General features: G+C 34.1%; 1 long non-coding RNA gene across 2 annotated transcripts; it reads right to left on the bottom strand.

Annotated features, from left to right (window-relative positions):
- Positions 1–3954: 3954 nt before the first annotated feature.
- LOC128168285 (uncharacterized) lies at positions 3955–13196 on the bottom strand. 2 transcript variants are annotated; one of them, XR_008241319.1, is made up of 5 exons: positions 13148–13196; positions 12575–12676; positions 10571–10809; positions 6899–9586; positions 3955–6207 (listed from the first exon to the last, which is right to left on the bottom strand). It is a non-coding gene; the product is annotated as an uncharacterized LOC128168285 (long non-coding RNA). The 2 variants fall into 2 exon arrangements; XR_008241318.1 differs by lacking the exon at positions 13148–13196 and having other exon boundaries at positions 12575–12765.
- Positions 13197–14096: the final 900 nt, after the last annotated feature.

The following is a 14096-nucleotide window of genomic DNA, read 5'->3' as shown; positions in this document are numbered from 1 at the left end:
TGTGTAATTAGTCGTATATAACACTATTTGAGTCTTATGGGACACCTCCATATTATGACGTACTACCGATTGAAATAAACAATAAAATCGAGTAGGATTTTATAATTTTTTTCTTGGGTGAGAGGTGTACCAAGACTATGGAATTCATGAATTTGAATCCGCTTGGGCTTTTATAATTTTTGCATTTCCAAAAATTTTAAAAGACATACTTATAATGTTCTTTTATCTATATTATATCGGCAGGTGTCTCATATCACCTCGAAATAATCCACAGTAAACACACTCTGATAATACAGTCTCATTAATTGTATCTTTAAAGACAAAGCACCTTTTCAAACTCTTCAGGAATAAATACACAACATAACCAGTGCTAACTCCACTCCAAAAAGCAGCTTTAATTGGTCAAACTCTTAGTCAAAGCCCCCTTTTGTGACTATTTCGGAATAAATACAAAACCCTTATTCACCGAAGCAGGTGTCATTGGTTTCACCTTAATTAATGATTACTCATCATTTAATTACATTTTAATTACTCGTCAGAAATAAATATTTAACATTTACTCCACACAAAACTTGACCATAGTCAAAATTCAACCCTACGCCTATAACTTTAACCCCCCCCCCCCTTAGCCTTAACAGCCCCAATTCCTCCCACCTCAACCCTAACCCTGACATCAATCCTTACAGCACCCCTGAGCCTAACTTCAACCCTAACCCTAATTCAACCCTAACCCTAACTTCAACCCTCAGTTAACCCCAACCTTACACCAAACCCCATCTTCAACTCACCATAACCCTAACCCTCACTTCAACCCTAACCCTAACTTCAACCCTTACCATAACCCTAACCCTAACTTCAACCTACCATAACCCTAACTTCAACCCTTACCATAACCCTAACTTAACCCGTACCTTAAACCAAACCCCCAAAAATTCAGCCATAATCCTAACCTTAAATTCAACTCTCACCATAATCCTAACCCTCACTTCAACCCTAACCCCAACTTCAACTCACCATAACCCTAACCCTCATTTCAACCTTAACCCTAACTTCAACCTACCCTAACCCTCACTTCAACCCTAACCCTAACTTCAACCCTTACCATAACCCTAACCTTAACTTCAACCCTAACCCTAACTTCAACCTACCATAACCCTAACTTCAACCCCCACCTTAACCCTAACTTCAATACCAACCTTAACCATAAATCTAGCTTCAACCTCCCCCCCCCTTAACCCTAACTTTAATCTCCATCTCAACCCTATAGCTAAGCCTAACTTTAATCCCCCACGTACCTTACACCTAACCTAATTCCACCCCAACCTCCACCCTAACCCCTAATGGAGAGTGCACTACTGTTGAAACTTAGCTTAGCGAGAGACATTTCTGGTATTTTATATAAATTCATACGAAACGAAGTATTTCATATTAGACAGACGGCGGCACCCATAGTATCAGTTACTTAGAAATACTATCATATCATCAGTTTTAGTAAATGATTTACCAAATGAAACAGGAATTTAGGTGGAAGATGTAATTAGAAAAAAAAGGAATCTGTACTAACATAGGAGACGAATATCATTATTTTGCGTCCAGTTTTTATTGAAAATTTCAATGGTATATGTACCATTGAAATCTCTTAAATATATGTTCGTGTTTAACAATGTACATGTACATGTATCTATGGATACAATTGTTTTATTGAATTTGGAATGGGAAATGATATCGAAATAGTTTCGTAACATGTTATAATAATGACATGTACTTCGAAACCAAACAAAATAAAATGAGATTGTGTCAGCAACATGTAGTCATGTCGAAACATTTTGAAAATTTTGTATGTCCTAAAAATTAGCCCCTTTTATCTGTTCTGCTCTTCAGATTTCAATTTTCTATAAATTATAATTAAATTTTCTATACGCGATATAAACAACAACTGCATATATTAATACACATCGCGTACCATCTCTACTACGGTGTGAATAAGTAAAGTAAAATTAACAATAAAAAAAATGTTCAAGAATAACTGAATCGGAAAAATGAAAAACGTGCACGTATATTTCATTCAATGATAAACGTATTCAACACACAAAACACATTCATTCTGTTCTTGTATAGCGTTTCAATTGAAGCAAGTGACTTTTCCACTCTCACGCAAAATTGTTGTGATGTTTATGGGGAGTACGAAAATCATCACACTATCAATAACTTTATAGAATAAAAAGTGTTATCTACTTGTACAAAGTGACAAACAGAAACATTTGAAGACTATATAGACAAGAAGACACCAGTTAGCCCTAAAGTCACACGATAGTCTGTAAGTTGTTTTTATTTGTAGTTTAGACAAATATGAATAATATTTATTAATAAGGTCAACAATTAACACATACATAATCTCCGGGATAATGCAGTGACCGAACTTTGAACAAATGTACTTTATAACTAAATTTAGATGAATATTTGGTGTGTTTTAGTAAGGAGACAGTTACAGCTGACTTATTTTGCTATTCGAACACCACTCATTGACTCTTCCTCAAGTGTGTTAACATTTAAACGTTCGTATCGGTAAAAATTTGACTACTTAGCAATTTCCCATGCACATTTCGTTTGCCCTAAAAATAATCAGATATCCGGATTGTGAAAGGCTATAACCATTTGGATAATTCCCCCGAATAAACAAATTATTTTCTGCTAACCTCCGTATCCAGAAAAATTTTACTCAGTAATTGTTGTGCCGAAAACATTTTCAAGAACGAGTGAAAATGTCTTGAGATCAAGGCAGCATTTTGACAGCACTGCTCACTTGAATACTAACATTTATTACTATCGGGAATACTTCATTTAACTTACCGGTAAAATAAATGATAGGATATATTTCAGACATTAATAAATGTCCTCTTTAGGAAAAGTGTAGATGTAGAATGAAGTGCAATTGAAGATGCATCATACATACTTGCCAACCTCCAACATGTGAAAATCTGGTCATGACCAGATTTGGAAAGTAAAAAATCTGGTCATAGCGCGTAACGACATTCACGACATATTTATCATGCATTTCATATAGGTATATACAATAGAAATATGTGTTAAAACTTATGTGTAATACTTTATTGCAAAGAAGCATTTTAACTAACAGTTGCTGATTTTGAATTTTGTAAAGTGATCTGACACAGAAAATGGTAGGTTGTGTTCAGCTGAAAAAAAAGGCAAAAAGAGTTTCTGCTACATTAACCTTGCTTTTGAACTATGTAAATGATGGCATGAAAGTTGTAAATGACTTGGAAGACTTTTGTGTATTAAAAAGCATTCTATACATGACTTAACGTTTTTGAATGTTTAGTCAGATCATTTAGGGCACAAAATCCAAAATTCAAATGTGCGTTACATAGAACGCAAAAGCCTCGTTTTGTACTCGATTACATTGTTTTACCTATGGGAATTCATTTTTCCCAGATATGTTGATAGGTACAAAGATATTGAGTTTCCTTTTTGTTGGTTTTGATTCCGCTGGCCCCGATGAAGACCTTTTCTTATTGGAAGCCATCACACTTAATGATTTAAACCTACGCTTAGTCAAAACAACTCACGATAATAATTACACTTAATGTGTCTGTTATAGCCATCGGCATTGTTTACGCGTTACGTAAATCCAAGCTCAGCTTGGTTTCATAACTGGAAGTCAAACGCGCAACGTAATTTACGAACCAAATCCGGAAATCGGGAGATTTTCGGGTTGTTCGACAAAAATCGGGTGAAAAGCATGACCCGCCGGGTCATAAAAAATAATCGGGTGAAGGGTTGAAAAATCGGGTGTGACCCGACGAAATCGGGACAGTTGGCAAGTATGATCATAAATTACAAGAATGCATGCAATTTCCACATTGGCAATGCTCCCAAGGAAGAATTCCACATACATATCTTATTAATACAAACAAACACAGAACATCATTCTGATTAAATTCTTGCTGATTTATTAGTGTTTATGTAACATATTTCATAGTACTTATAAGCACAGTCTATGTAAACTAATTAATTCTTAAAATTAAGAAGTCATGTTAGGCCACACCAATATAATTTTTTGTTCGTTTGACCCACATGATCGTATTTAAATAAAAACTAATTTCAAAATAATATCATTATAATTTCCCGCATCCAGGAAATTCTGCACTGTTTTCTGTTCTAAATCTGCTTTATTTTTTTTTTATTTTAAATCATTTTTATTCATATATCAAGAACAAGAAGAAAAAATATAATCGCCAGCACAAATTTATTTATGTACTGCCCAAATATGTTGGCTACAAAAAATTATAATTTTATCAAGCAATCGCTCACCAGCATGTACCTCTTTTTATTGGATGTCTGATGAACAAGAAATTACCGGGTATATTGGTGTGGCCTTAGTAATACATACAAAACTTTCAATATTGGTTATAAATCTAAACCCAAAAGTTATAATAAATCAAAAAATAATTCCATTCAGCTTTGCTAATATAGTAACACACATAATAATAATACATGTAATTCATAACTTATCAATATAATGGTTTGCAAAAAAAAAAAGCACAGCAATACAGCCCATCAATATAAAAATCATATCTTTTTCTAGTGTTGTATAGTCCATGTAAAAGATCAGAATATAACACATTACATGAATGTAAAACAAGCAAGATGATTGTAAAATATGAAGAAATATAACAAAGGAGGACTTATCACTAACACATAAATTACATGCACAACTCCAAGATTCAATTATCAAAAAGGGTGAAATAGTAAATAAATACTTTTCTCTAAGTTACTCTGGATATTTTTTGTAAGTACAGTGTATAACAGATTTTTTAAGAAGCTGTGATACATAAAAGACAATTAAAAAAAGAGTTTTCCATAAACTCCTGTAAATGAAAATTATGATTTTTGTTTGTGAAATAGATGTATGATACATGATAAGAAGCTATATGTCAGATCTTCTTGAAATAAAAAGTACAAATGATCAGCATACCAAACAAAAATTCTCCCAAACATTGCTATTAAACATGTTAAAGATACCTTACATACAGTCCTTCATATTGAACTCAATAAGTAAAAGCATGCCATAAAAAATATAAACAGCACAGATATTGCATTAAGTTTATACATATTGTAAATGACATGTACATGTATTTTCACAAGAAAGAAATAATGCAGACCAATTGTATAGAGTTACAATCTACAAATCATATAGCAATACAATTATCAACCTGAACATGAAAAACAAGCATTCTGAGAGTATTGCATAAGCAATACAAGTCCCCTACCGGTTTGTGGAAATTGTGAAAACAATTAATATAATGCACTGTTATGCAGAATATCGAACCCGAACATTAAAAAATTTGAATATAAAAAATTACTATTCTCGAAAATATGTCAACCAGACACTACAAAAGTGTAAACTTGATCTGTAGTTTGACATTTTGAAGCTGTTCAGCAAATTTCATATTATTCCTCAAACGCATAAAGAAAAAAAGTGTGGAAAACTGAAGTGGGACAGACAGACGGATGGACGGACAGATGGACTGACGGACGCAGAGGAAAGCTATAGTCCCCTCCGGTGAAAACCGGTAGGGGACTAATAAAAACATTGCTTTCTACAACTGACTGTGTTGAATGCATATATGGAAAAGTCATTGCAGAATAAGTATATATATATACACTGTCAGGAGTTGAAATTAAAAAAAAAAAAAAAACCAAAAAACTTAAAATGCAGATCAAAGTATGCATTTACATCCACTTTTAAACCTTCTACTAAAGTTTGTTTATGCTAGATAATTAACTAATCAATATCTTTAAGAAAATATCAAATCTTGCATTTTACACTCTATTAATAATTGAGTAGTCTATAAATCCATTAGGATTTGTATTATACATCTTTCACAATCTGATGGACAATGAACTCTCATAAGAAATAGCATGATAATCTTAGTATGATTAACAACATTTATACTTATTCTTTATACATTGTATTATCTAAACACACACGACAGGTATACTCTTGCTTGGGAAGGTTCCTCAAATGTCAAGGATTAGCGTACCAAGAAGCTCATCCAAGTTGGATCGCTGTGATCGACAGTGGCTGTGTGTGAAAGGGTATCGTAGTCATTCACTTGGACATGTGGATTTTCTTCAGACTTTCCAGCCTCCTCCCGCATCATTGATGACCTTGCACTATCGACCCTGCCAACAAAAGTTACTGATATAAATTGTTATCACTTGTTTACAAATTATTGTAAAACAAATGAAGCTAGTTCATTTCATCTGATTGGCTCTTCATTCATCTAAAATGACTCCAATATATACTGTGTCCAAAGCAGAGATTGGAACAGGATCTTGTTCAAAAATATTAGTTCAATGATTAATTTTCTGGAAATCCTTCCGTTTTTATTTTTTTGTGCGGTTAGGTGCTGATTTATTTTTTTTATCATATTCTTCTCAAAGTTTTATTACCCAACTTTTCATTTTTCAAAATACATGTGCTTCCACGCTAAAATCATCTGATAATGCAGAGCAAGGTATGGCTCCTCTATTTACATATGACCCAAAGTATAGTACAGTTGAACTTTGATTTCTCAAACACTGATATCTCGAATACAATGGATATGTTGAAGTGATCTGTAAGATTTATTTGAGTATTTTCCCTCGATATCTCAAATACTAGGATATCTTGAAGTTTTTAACAGTCCCATCTATAGTTCAAGATAAAGAAGTTTGACTGTATATCACATCGTAGTAAGGAAGGGTATAAAATATTCCTTTACATGAAATATACCCGGTACATAATACAGTGATTAATCCTGAGGAAATGCCCAGAGAGGTACAAGGCCTAGCTAAGTATCTTCCTTTAAAGTTTGACAAAAACAATGCTTACTTGGACCTTTGGACACTGCAAAATGAGGCATGGCATCTTCTTTTGATGTGAAGCATGGCAGAATATCCTTATCCAGATCTAAAATATACCAGCAGACAATTGATGAATTCCAATGAAATTGAAGTAGAATTGAACAAAAGAACAAAACAATTTAATGCTAACTTGGACCATCTGATGTTGCATGATTCAAAAAGCTATTTTAGCTTACTAAAAACCCTGTCGCAATTGGCGCACTATACAACACTTTGTGATCAGAATGTTTTGGCTCTTGCATACGTTTCATGATGTCTCACATTCGTTGCATGCATTTTAGTAATTGCGTCCAGTCTCCTCAAATAAGTGGACATGCACACTTAATTCAGACACGACCAAACGCAATCCAAATTATCGTAATGCAATGCACAAACAGAAATACAAATGTCTTGCAGTGTTTTGTCTATTCACACTTGTTAACAGTCAAAAGAGAAATCGCAGCTGCCCATGCATATCTAAGTGTGTTTGCAACCATGCAACCATGTTGTTCAAATGATCACTGAAATCTCGGTGTGATTTTAAGGGTTTATTAAATAACAAAGATTCACCTTTGAAATTTTGAAAATGCCAAAAATTCATGATTTACCATACATATTTTGGGAAAATGATTTTTTCCTAATGTTTGTAAAGGGCAGACAACTTTATAAAAATAGTTTTAGAGCAAAAAGCTCATATAATTTACTGCATAATACATACTCCTGAGTTTGGTTAATGTTTTTAAAATTTGTATGTAACGTAGTTTAGATCTTTCTGGCGGCATAATCTTGTTATGTTATTCAGTTCACTTCCACAACTAAAAATATACTGCCAGAAATTAGTCAGGAATTTTCTTTTTCAATGATTAGATATGATTAAAGAATTATTTTTCATAATTACATATCAAATTGGTTATGTAAGTTTGAACGTTTCATTTGATCTTCCAATAACAAAAAAAATTTTAAAACCTGTGATGACAATACTTAATTTGTGTTCATGTGCTCTGACAAGGCTAAGTTTGTTTACAGAAAATTAAACGTAATGCTGGCTTCCAATGCAAACATAAGGGGAAATTACACTAAATGTGAATATTTGACCATGGATGCTGAAGCAACAATACCTCCTTGACATCACTAAATCTCCAAGCACAGCGTTGGAATTGAACAAGCGGTATACATACCCAATCTGACTCACATGAGCGTTCGTACATGTACCATGTAACACATCATCGCATAAACGCCGCACATCCAATCGCATTGGCACACATTTAAATGTCCAATTTCCTGATCAGTAGAGTGGTCCTACTGCATTATCTTACAAAACTTGCATGTTTTCATTGTACAACAGTTGCATATAGATATGTGATAGAACAGGTTGCAAGTTATTTTAATTATTGGTTGTTTGAATAAATTTATTATTGCTGCTGTATGTTTCCGTATTATACAGTTATATTCAAGTTATTTATTTGGTAAAGTCACTTATGGGTTTCCATACATATAAAGTAGAGAGATTGTTGTTCATGGTCTAGTAATTCTTGACTTTGGTTGGTTGGTTTTAAGGTTAAAGGTTTAATTCTTTGAAGGTAGAGTAATTTTGGGGTGTTTGATTTAATTTCTCCAGTGACTACTGTTGAGAGCGGTCTGATATATTAATATTATTATATTCAAGACAGACTTGGGACTAAGACCTAAAGTAAGAGAGTTTATTAACTTTATTAACTTGTGTGAAAGATAAATAAATTATTAATTAAAATAAAGGGTTAGAATGCTATTTATTAAAGTAATTATTTTATCAGTAATCAATTATTTATTTGGTTGATTTGTAGAGTCATTCCATAAGCAAGTAATTAATACAGCGATGTCAATGCATAAGTTCTGATACCATATATCTGGTAAGATCTATGTTTTGTGTGACTAACATATAAATGTATGTGGTGTCCAAATTGTCTAAACTTTGTCTATACTAATTTTGACCTTTATATCTAAAAGTCATAATTATGCATATATGTGATAAATTTACATATTGATTATTCTTAATAATAATGGTGAAATATGAACAATTGATTTGATTTTAATTTGATCTATTTTCCATTTCATTAAAGCAGTAAATGTGACTGAATTATGAAATGGAGCTATTGTACTTGATATATGTGTTTGTGTTGTCTTGTGATGTGTATGTTTATGTATGTTTGTGTATGTTTCAGAACTATATCTCATTTGATCATCACAATAAAACCTGTTACGATACATGTGTGTAGTATTTAAATCCCGTAACAGATACAATAAATATTGCAATATTTAATGTGTTTACCTCACATAACAGTCACTTCAGATAGTGCAAATTTGGTATGAATATTTCTTTTTCATATGTGATTATTTCAGCAACAGTTTACAATCAAAATCTAGATTTTATTTTATTGCTTCTGCTCATGCATCAATTGTGAAAGGGTCTTTACAACTCTTTGAATTTAGGGGAAAAAACATAATACAATATTTCATGTACTGTCTTACAAAAAGGACAAAGTCGTATGGTATCAAACAATATTACGGTAAATCATCCTTTTTTTCATTACCTGATAAACAACACCCACCTGTACCTCCTCATTCTGTAAAGCTGCATGGGCCCAACTTTTTCTTGTTTGTCACCAAGACCATTTTCTTTTTCTCAGCCATTGTTACACTGCAAATTTAAAATATTAATTTTTATAGGATTATCTTGCTAATTGGTGTAACACATCTAGGTGTTTTCCAAGTACATGTACAATATAAGTAAGGTTACTAACTCAATACTGTGTCAGTGTGAACACTTGTAGATGTTTTGTGCACATTTTCTGCTTCTAGGATTCCAACCCTGACCCCCTGAATCTCTTGTCAGATGCTCTATCAACTGAGCTATCAAGTGCCCGTATTCGAACCGGCATGACCGTCACATTTCTTGCACCTTAAATGATCTTCACCCTCCAAGATCACCCAAGGCTCTTCCCCTGGCAGAAGTTCACCTGTCAGTTCCAGGGGCTGGTCAAGCCACCAAAGGTAACGGGATGAGAGAAATAAAGGACCAGACCGGGCATCGAATTGTTCCCCCCGAATCTCTAGTCTGATGCTCTACAAAGGGTATTCGAACAGGTCTAACCATCAAAGATACAAACCACAAAATATTATTGAATTGTTGACCACCTTAAAGGGCCCTACTCAAGTAATAGACAATAGGATGGTTTGTATAGTCTCATGTATGGATTAAGTTGATATAATGAGACCATATGACATGTATGGACTGTAGGTTGTAATGGTCCTGAGTCTCGTACATGTAGTTGGTATAATGAGACAATGACACATATTTGGGTTGTAATGACCCATGATCTTCTTGTAGAAACTATGTTTTCAAAGCCTAAAAAATATTACCCAAATATTGGTTAAGTATGAGACAGATTGGGCAAAGGGGAGAGAAGATATATACTCCAGACAAGAGATCTTGGATACACAAATGGACGGAAAGATGGATGGACAGACAATATGGTGCCAGCAGAGCTTAATTGTCTCTAATAAGATGTCCCTTTTATAATGTACTATTCTGTACTGACAAACAGATCGTTAATCAATCACATAGTTTAACCATAGGATCCTGGACATGTTTTTTTAAAGGATTTTACAAACAAAAAGTTACCGTCCAACCAGGTTTGTTGATGATAAAGACACTGATATTTGCCTTGCATGGGTATAGTCCACCAATGCATTTTCCATAGGCGGTAATGTTAACGTTAGGGTTCATAGCTCAGGCAATATTTTTGTTCAGCAACGAGGGACCTCTTGAATGAAAGCTCATCAAATTGTCTCTTTCCTGTTAAAATTTCGTGGTTTGAAGTCGGATTCGTTTTCCGGCAAAATTCGCTGTATTGAAAAACTCTGAAAATGAAAGTCAAAGTATGAAATTTCTCAGTTTTGGAAAGGGTGTACATCAAACAATTTCAATTCTTTCCTTCAAATGATAATTCAATTTGACACATGTTTTTAAAATTGCAAATCCTATTTTCTGACATGTGTCAAGCATTCCGATTTAAAATGTCCCAATAAATGTATATACCGGTACACTCTGCAAGTATAGGGACTATTTTGCTTAAAGGCACTACTTTGATGTCCTACCGATTCTAAAAATAGTTTGAGGGATATACCCGCATGATACACCGATAGATGTCTTACCATATGGTTAACATTCATGGTGTCCAATATTAGGTTGTTATGTAGAGAACATGACGTGTGTTGGATGTTATAATAATGTCTTTATTGTGGCTGCTAGTAATAAGCCATGCATGACATGTATGTAGAATGCTACAGTATGGGTCTCATTTTATAACGAGACTTTGAACGGTCCATGGTCTCATGTATGAAGTTGTAATAATGAAACCATGTCGTGTATGTAGGTTATGTAATGGTCTGTTGTCTCATGTATTACGGGGTAGGTTGTTTTAATGGGACCATGATACGTTTATATGGTTGTAATAGTCTGCGGACATGTGGTTGTTCTGTGGTAGAGTCAGGTATATGGCATTCCTACTAGCTCTGGCTAGTGGGTTAACCCTTTAGCTCGATCGGAAGAGTGCTGGACTTGCATGCCAGAGGACCCGGGTTCAAAACCCCAGCAGAGGCAATAAGTGTATCTGTTACAATTGGCGCTCACGTTGGGACCTGGGTATTCTCTGGCGGGTGAAAGAGATTGTCTCTAGTATTTCGCCCCATAGGTGTTGGCACTCCAGGAGAGTAGGGATGCCTCTTTCCTTGGAGGGGGACAATGTGGTAGAGTCAGGTATATGGCATTCCTACTATCTCTGCCTAGTGGGTTTACCCTTTAGCTCGATTGGTAGAGTGCTGGACTGGCGTGCCAGAGGACCCGGGTTCAAAACCCCAGCAGAGGCAATAAGTGTCTCTGTTACAGTTATATGAGACCATCACATGTAAAGAGGTTGTCATGGTCCCTGGCCTCATGTATATAGTTGTATAATGAGACCATGACATGTTATACATGGTTGTTATGGTATGTGGTCGCATGTATGTGGTTCTTATAATAAAACCATGACATGTATACATAGTAATTTGTAATGGTCCGATGTCTATATGTAGAGACCATGTATTTTGTTATTATTTACAATTATTTTGAAACATTATTTATAGATATAAAAAAAGTCTAATTCACACTTTGCACAAATTGCTTTGCCTCAGGAAAAAGGTTAGCTTGAGGGGAACTGGAATCTTGCTGACTCCCTCAATGATATACTTTTACTGTTTTCCTATACAGTTACAAACAATCAAATTCAAATAATTATAATTCTTCGTGTATCCAACAAGTTATAACGTCAAAATAAATATAATTAAATTGCAAGCATGATGTACTGTGACAAAGAAAAGTTATGCTATATGAAAAGATGAAGACTTAGAGCCAATCAAAAAGGACATTGCAAATAGAATTAAAAGATATTGTTATGAATCATTATGTTTCAACTTTTGGTAAAGTTGGACCTCCAAATGCAGGAAGGATTTTTTATGTCTAGGCTAGCATGGACAGGGTCCATTTAAACATTATATTGACACATGCAATCAGCCTTAAAACACATAATAATATTTCCATTTTCGATATGCCTGATAAGTAAATGATATATCCATTCATTCAGCTTACCCATTCTTTTTCGATTTCATGCCATATTTCTGATTGTGACGTCACACGTGAGGCATTGTACCATGTACAGTACCAAGTATGGTTGAAATAGGCCCAGTGGTTCTGGAGAAGATGAAATGTGAAGAGTTTATATGACAACAACAACGAAAACAATGACTTAAGGCTTATGATCAGAAAAGATCATTTGCGCCTTTAGCTCAGGTGAGCTAAAAACAAATGTGTTTCCTGCACCCCCCCCCCCACCTGCCCCACCCCAAAAAAAGACACCATTTTTGAATCCTGCAACCACCCTCAGTTTGTCTGAGTAAAAGTAACCCATTAAACCAAAGCTATATCCGGTCAATGTCCCAATATAGCCTTGTGGATTCCAATCATCTGATAAATGAATGAAATGTACTGTTCAAAACCGATTGAAGGATTTTTTACAAATTAATGTACAATGTGTTTGAACCACCGTGAAACAAAAATGCCAACGTTAAATCTCCATAAATTTGTAAACAATATGATACAGGTGTATATAAATACCATATATTAGTTTGTTAATAAACGTTTTATAACTATTTTATACAACACCTTTTAACTGTTTAAGGAACGTTGCTGTATCCGAAGGTCAAAATGGAGGAAGACGATCCCGACTACTTTGTACGGGTAGAATATCAAAAGTGAAAACAACGGGGGGGGGGGGGGGGTCTTATTTTTAATTAATCATTCAACTTGTCAAATGTTTTTACATTTTTAATGATTTTATTTGCATAAAGAAAGTTTCATTTAAATCATGTACTCTATAAAAAACGTTAAAATTAATGTTGTACATATTAGCCTATCAAGTTTTCCTATGTACCATGGATTGCGGTACAGTTTGTATTCCGTATTATAGAGAAATTTATTTATGAATAATAATTTTTTTAATCATTTCATTGTTCTGTACAAAAGCACATATTGAATTATTTTTAAATCGGGTTCGTCCATAAATTACGGCTTGTAGAACGTTGTCTTCTTCTAACAGTGTTTTCAATCCGTCACGGATTCTTTTTCTAACAGCGCTTTATCAAGTCTTGCTCTTCGCATAAGGCCTATATAAGGAGACAAAGTTCTTTTACTAAAAGTCTCTTGTCAATCTGTACGGAACCACGGAATTCCGTTGTCTCCTACTAAAAGATGAAAAAACTTGATAGATTTCTTTTAGGAAAAGATGATAATGGTACGGATCGGGTGCGTCAATGTTGTCACTGGCTTTTTCTTAACGTTGCACTGTTGTTACTTGTTACACGTACTTGATTAAAAAAAAACGGGAATGTAGAAGACAACAAAGTAGAATTTTAGTATCACAAGTCGGAGATCTCTTGAAAATGAGAACGTTAACGTTGAAGGATATAAAACCTAAGAAAAGTTATCACGCCTGAAACTGCAAACTCGATGTCTGCATACCATAAATTAAATCGCAATATCTTATTTTGACCTGCTTGATTTGAGGTAAAATCCGAATATTGTGCAATTCTCACGAAGAGAAATATTAAAGCTC

This window comes from Crassostrea angulata, chromosome 10, assembly GCF_025612915.1.
Source record: "Crassostrea angulata isolate pt1a10 chromosome 10, ASM2561291v2, whole genome shotgun sequence".
Taxonomy (NCBI): domain Eukaryota; kingdom Metazoa; phylum Mollusca; class Bivalvia; order Ostreida; family Ostreidae; genus Magallana; species Magallana angulata.
Note: the sequence above shows the minus strand (reverse complement) of the source record. Positions and strands in the feature narration are given on the sequence as shown.